Source organism: Trichechus manatus, unplaced genomic scaffold (genome assembly GCF_000243295.1).
Source record: "Trichechus manatus latirostris isolate Lorelei unplaced genomic scaffold, TriManLat1.0 scaffold00077, whole genome shotgun sequence".
NCBI lineage: Eukaryota > Metazoa > Chordata > Mammalia > Sirenia > Trichechidae > Trichechus > Trichechus manatus.
Window position 1 is genome coordinate 13,206,168 of NW_004444013.1, and position 6,395 is coordinate 13,212,562.

Here is a 6,395-nt window from a genome sequence, read left to right on the forward strand (position 1 = left end):
CGCTTTGTTCTGTTGTGCATGGGGTCACCATGAGTCTGGAGCCAACTGGACGGCAGCTAACGGCAACAACCACCTTCTTCTTGAGCAGGCCTGGGAGTCTGCAGGCAAAGAGGAGGCTGGGCCCCAGCAAGGTGCTCCTGGCTCCTGAGCTTTTGGACGGGAGTTTGGGCCCAGAAAGCCTTGGATTCTTTTGTAAAATTCTGCAAACAAGAGCAAAAGTGCCAGGGGCAGGGCTGGTGTTATGGATTGAATTGTGTCCCCCTAACATATGTGTTGGAATCCTAACCCCTGTGGATGTAATCCCATTGGAAATAGGATTCTCTTTGTTAACGAGACCGTATCAGTGTAGGGTGTGCCTTTTAAACTTAATCACTTCTGCGTTACAAAAACAGATTAGACACAGAAGGAGGCACAAATGGGAAAAGACAGATGCCATGTGAAGATTGTCAAGGAACTGACGAATGCCAGAGCTACAGGAACTCAGAGACAAGGATCTTCCCCCAGAGCTGTCAGAGAGAGCCTTCCTCTAGAGCTGGTGCCCTGGATTTGGACTTCTAGCCTCCTGAACTGTGAGACAATGGGTTTCTATTCTTTAAAACCACCCACTTGCAGTGTTTGTGTGACAGCAGCACTAGGAAGCAATGGCAGCTAGTGATGTTTCACCTTCCAGGTAAGGAGTACAAGCAGGGCACCTCTACTGCTGCCCAGCCTCCAGGCCTCTGCGGTGGAGGTGAGGGGAGAAGGATGTGGGGATACTCTGCTTTTGGCCAGCCCTGGCTAACTTTTGGGCAGACAAAGCTGGCCCCCACTACCATGACAAAAGCAAGGGCAAGCTCTGAAAGGGAGAGGGAGGTGACAAGGCATGGCGGAGTTAAAACAGGAAGGAATGCCACAGCCAGTCGACCCAGGCCTACAGACCATCACAGGTGAATTCTCAAGCTGCCTTGAAGATTCCTTCGGCTGCATTTAGCCCTAGGTGAAATAAGGGGGTGTTCCTTGCTTGGCACAGATGGTTTGCTCTCAGCTACTATCCTAACGGTTGGCAGTTCAAATCCACCCACCCAGTGGCTGCATGGAAGAAAAGCCTGGTAATCTCCTTGCATAAAGATTACAGCCAAGAAAACCCTATGGGACAGTTCTACCCTGCAATGCATGGGGTCACCATCAATCAGAATCAACCTGACAGCATCTAATCACTAACCTAAAGGTTGGGGGTTCAAACTTCAGCAGCACCATGGAAGAAAGGCCTGCCAATCTGTTTCCTTAAAGATTAAAACAAAACTATTAAAACAATTCCGACTCATAGTGACCCTATATGACAAAGTAGGGTTCTCAAGGCTTGTAAATCTTTATGGAAGCAGACTGCCACATCTTTCTCCCATGGAGCAGCTGGTGGGTTCCCACCACCAACCTTTCAGTTAGCAGCCTAGTGCATAACCACTGCGCCAAAACCCCACTGTTGTTGTCGATTCTGACTCACAGCAACCCTATAGGACAGAAGAGAACTGCCCCATAAGGTTTCCAAGGAGCAGCTGGTGGATTCAAACTGTTGACCTTTTGGCTTGCAGCCATAGCTCTTAACCACTGCGCCATCAGGGCTCCTCCTTAAAGATTACATCCAAGAAAACTCTATAGAGCAGTTCCAGTCTGTAACACAGGCGAACGGCATGAGTCCGAATCCTCCCGACTCTAACAGGTTTGTTTTTTTTTTTGGTTTGAATGGGGGAATTTTGTCTTGCTTTTTTCACTTGGCAGAATGTTCACTTAGCATCGTGTCAACTCAAATCTAGCCTCTCCCAGTTATTTGCACCTGCGACCTCAGGCAGGCAACACTACCTCCCTGGTGCTCCCCAAATGGGCACACAAACTTTCCCGAGAACGCAACGGACCCGGCAGAACCGGAAGACACCGAGGGCGCAAGCGCGGCGTGCGTGCGCCGCCAGGGGGCGCAGCGGGGCGGTCGTGGGGGAGGGGAGCGTACCGCACCGGGGAGCGGACCACGTGCGCACCACGTGGCGCCCCTGCCCGCCCAGTGGCCAGTGGGGTCCCAGCCCCCACGCCGTGAGGCCAGCAGCCCGAGAGGGTGGCGGGGTTGGCCTCCCCACTCGCGACTTCGCGACCAGTGACCCCCGACCCCACTACCTCGAGGGTTACCCCTCAATGGAGGCCGCGCGGTGTGTTTATAAACAGAGCTCCTGGTGGGGCTGAAACCCCGGCTTGGCGGATTCGCACCCAGGGGAGCGGAGTCTTCCGCGCGTGCGCAGTGTAGCCGCGTCGCTGGGCTCCTCCTGCGTGTGCGCAATGGCGGGCGGCCGTGGGGAGGTGTGGTGAGGTGGGCCGGGAAGGGCCGCGGTGGTGGCTTGGGAGTCCCGCATCACAGCTATGCCCCCCAACGGTTCTGCCTTCTACCTCACCGCTTAGTGTTCTCGGGCCAGACACGCTATTGCTCTGGGCCTATAAAATGGGACCGAGATGAAGAGATGGTGAAGGTAAGTGCTGAACTTGCCTGAAGATCCGCCCAAAGGCCCCCCTGACCCGGTTCCTCGGCCCCATGGTGCCCCTTGTGGGCAGTCTCCAGGTAGCAGCCAAAGAGAGCCTTTAGAAACAAGTCACAGCTCTTCAAAAGGTTAAACAGAACTACCACAAACAAACAAACAAACAAAATCCCCAAAAACCAGTTGCGTGGAGTTGATTCCAACTCATGGAAACCCCGTATGTTACAGAGCAGAACTGAGCCCCATAGAATTTTTTGGCTATAATCTTTATGGAAGCAGATCACCAGGCCTTTCTTTTGTGGCGCTGCTGAGTGGGTTTGAATCACCAACGTTTACGTTAGTTGTCAAGCACAATCTGTACAAACTGCCCACCCAAAACAAAACAAACCCATCGCTGTCCAGTCGACTCTGGTTCACAGCACCCAATAGGACAGTAGAACTGCCCCATAGGGTTTCCAAGGAGCGGCTGGTGGATTCAAACTGCCGACCTTTTGGTTAGCAGCCGAGCTCTTAACTACGCAACCCAGGGACCTAGAATTCAGCGATTCTAGGTATATACCCAAGAGACCTGAAAGCAGAGACTCTTAACACATACGTGTTCACCAGTGTTCAGAGCAGGATTATTCACAATAGCCAAAAGGTGTAAACAACCAGTTTCCATCAGCAGATGAATGGATAAACAAAATGTGGTCCATCCACTGTTGTTAGGTGCCATCGAGTTGGTTCCGACTCATAGAGACCTTATGTACAACTGAACAGAATGCTGCCTGGTCCTGTGCCATCCTCACAATTATTACCATGTTTGACCCATTGTTGCAACCACTGTCTCAATCCATCTCATTGAGGGTCTTCTTCTTTTTTGCTGACTTTCTACCTCACCAAGCATGATCTCCTCCTCCAGGGACTGATCCCTCCTGATAACATGTCCAAAGTACATGAGACGAAGTCTCGTCATCCTCGCTTCTAAGGAGCATTCTAGCTGTACTTCTTCCAAGACAGATTTGTTCGTTCTTCTGTCAGTCCATGGTATGTTCAGTATATTATTCAACCACAAAGAGAAATAAGTCCTGATACGTGCTATGACATGGATAAACCTTGAAAACAGTATGCCGAGTGAAATATCTGACACAAAAGGATGACTATTTATATGATCCCAATATATGAAATATCTACAATAGGCAAATGCATAGAGACAGAAGTTTATTAGTGGTTACCAGGAGCTGAGGAAGGGGGGAAGTAGAGAGTTATTGTTTAAGGGGCGATGAGTTTTTCTGTATAATAAAAGACCTGTCATTTTAACCATTTTTGCATGTATGATTCAGTGACATTAATTACATTCACGATGTTGTGCAACCATCACTATTATCTATTTCTGAATTTTTTTCCTCACCCCAAACAGAAACTCTGTACCCCTTAAGCAATAATTTCTCATTCCTCTCTCCCCCCAGCCCCTGGGAACCACTAATTAACTTTGTTCATATGAGTTTGTTACTGTGAACATTGAGGTACACATATCAGTTTAAGTCCTTGCTTTTAAGTCTTTCACTTAAGCATATACACTTAAGTACAGTATATCACGTAACATCGCTTTCGTTGTATTCTATTGGTTGGAACAATTAGAAACCTCAGATTCAAGGAGAGGGGACCCAGCATGTGTCTTATTTCTCTTTGTGGCAGAACAATATATTGAATATACCATGAACTGCCAGAAGAACGAACAGATGTGTCTTGGAAGAAGTACAGCCAAAAAACTCCTCAGAAGCGAAGATGGCAAGACTTTGTCTCACATACTTTGGACATGTTATCAGGAGGGACCAGTCCCTGGAGAAGGTCACCTCAATGGGAGAAGTGTCAAATGTTTTTGGTTTTGAAACCATGTTTCAAAATCACTTCAGTAGGTAATTGTAGCTCCGTTTTACAGATGGAGGAAGTGATGCTTAGGGGTGAAGTGTCTTGCCCAAGGTTACACAGCTGAGCAGGGACTAGGACTCAGCACTTTCAACATGAGTGGATCCAAGCCTTTTTCTCCCATATCTCTCTCACCCTGCTCTGCTCCAGCCTCATGGATGGAAGCCTTCAGGATTAGAGTTCTCATGACTTTCTAGTTTTATTGTTGCCACAGCCCTTATCACTATCGCAGATTACCTTGTGTGTTTGTTTACCTGGTTATTGCCTGTCTCTCTCACTCCCGAGCAACTTGTCTCGTTCTCACCTGTATTTGTATTTGCCTCATCCAGCCCAGGTCGTGGCCCACCAGAAGTGTTCAATAAGTGCTTGTTGAATGAATATATGGAAAGCTCTCAGAAGGTGTGTTTAGTGTTTCTAACTGCCACTTCTTCAGCCCCTACTACAAGCCAGGCACTTCACAGACCTTAAGACAGCTCCTCACAGCAACCCTTAGCCCCGTTTTACAGACTGGGAAATAGAGGCTTGGAAAGGAAGAGTAAGTTCTTTGAGGACACTTGGATCACAGAGCCAGGATTCAAGCTATGGGCTGGATTATTTTCCAGTGACCACAGCACTCTCCCCCGAATCACCCAAATTTGTCATGGGTTAGAGAGATAGTACGAGGGTGGCGCAAACAGTTAAGTGCCAGACTACTAGCCAAAAGGTTGGCAGTTTGAGCCAACCCAGAGGCGCCTCGGAAAACAAGTCTGTTGATCGGCTTCTGAAAGGTCACAGCCTTGAAAACCCGATGGAGCAGGTCTCCTCTGCACATGTGGGGTTGCCATGAGCCAGAATCGACTTGACAACAACTAACAGCAACAACATGTGCAAGGGTTTAGCCAATTTGGGGGTCCCAGTAGTACCATTGTGAAGAATTCTTATTAAAATATGGGTTGTTTATATCACACCATTTCTAAAAGGAGCTAACAGGCTTATAGTCAAACAAATAACACGTAACAGAATGCAACATAGTAATTGGGCAGGGAACTGGAGCTTGGAGGTGAGAGGAAAAATAGGACGGGAGACCCTCAAAAGGGCAATTTTATGGTGACAACTGTCTGTGGGAGTGCACTGGAACCCCTGGGAGTTTGGGGAGCTGTCTGCTTGGTGGTGAGGATCTTGCCCAGGGGCCAAGGGCAAGGCTGGTCAGCCTCTTGGGGTGGTGTCTCCCTTCCTAGATGGTCCCTATGGTGGACTTTAGAATGAACATCTTTGGAAACTGAAACCCCAGAAAATTCACGAGTGGTCTTTCACTGTGGGCCATTGGGGTGGGGAGAGGATCGAGGGGAGAGGGGGAGCAACAAGAAACCCCTGGCTTCGGAGCTGCGAGTGAGTTATTCCTCTGCCAGTGGATCTGTGTAATTGGCAGAATCCCAGACACCACTTGTCCTGGCTTATCGCAAATATCTCATAAGACGCATGCGGGCCCAACATGTAATTATGGGCAGGCAATTCTCGTGCTGCAGAAGGAATGATTAGGCCATTAAAGTCGCTTGTGACACTAGTTAGTAGTAAGAGCAGACATCTTAATTGAAGTATCTATTTTTAAAAACACTTTCTCCTCCCTTAGTCTTCTAGGGCCGCCATAAACAAAATACCACCAGATGAGCATCTTAGTTATCTAGTACCACTATAACAGAAATACCACAAGTGGGTGGCTTTAACAAACAGAAATTTATTCTCACAGTTTTGGAGGCTAGAACTGCAAAATCAGGGCGCCAGCTCTAGTGGAAGCCTTTCTCTCTCTGTCTGCTCTGGGGGAAGGTCCTTGTCTCTTCAGCTTCTGTTTCCTGGTTCCTTGGAGATTTCCATGGCTTGGCATTTATCTTCCCCCATCTTGGCTTGCATAATCTGCTTCTTTTTTTTTTTTTTTAATTGTACTTCAGGTGAAGGCTTACAGAACAAATAGTTTCTCATGAAACAGAAGTACACATGTTATTTTATGACATTGGT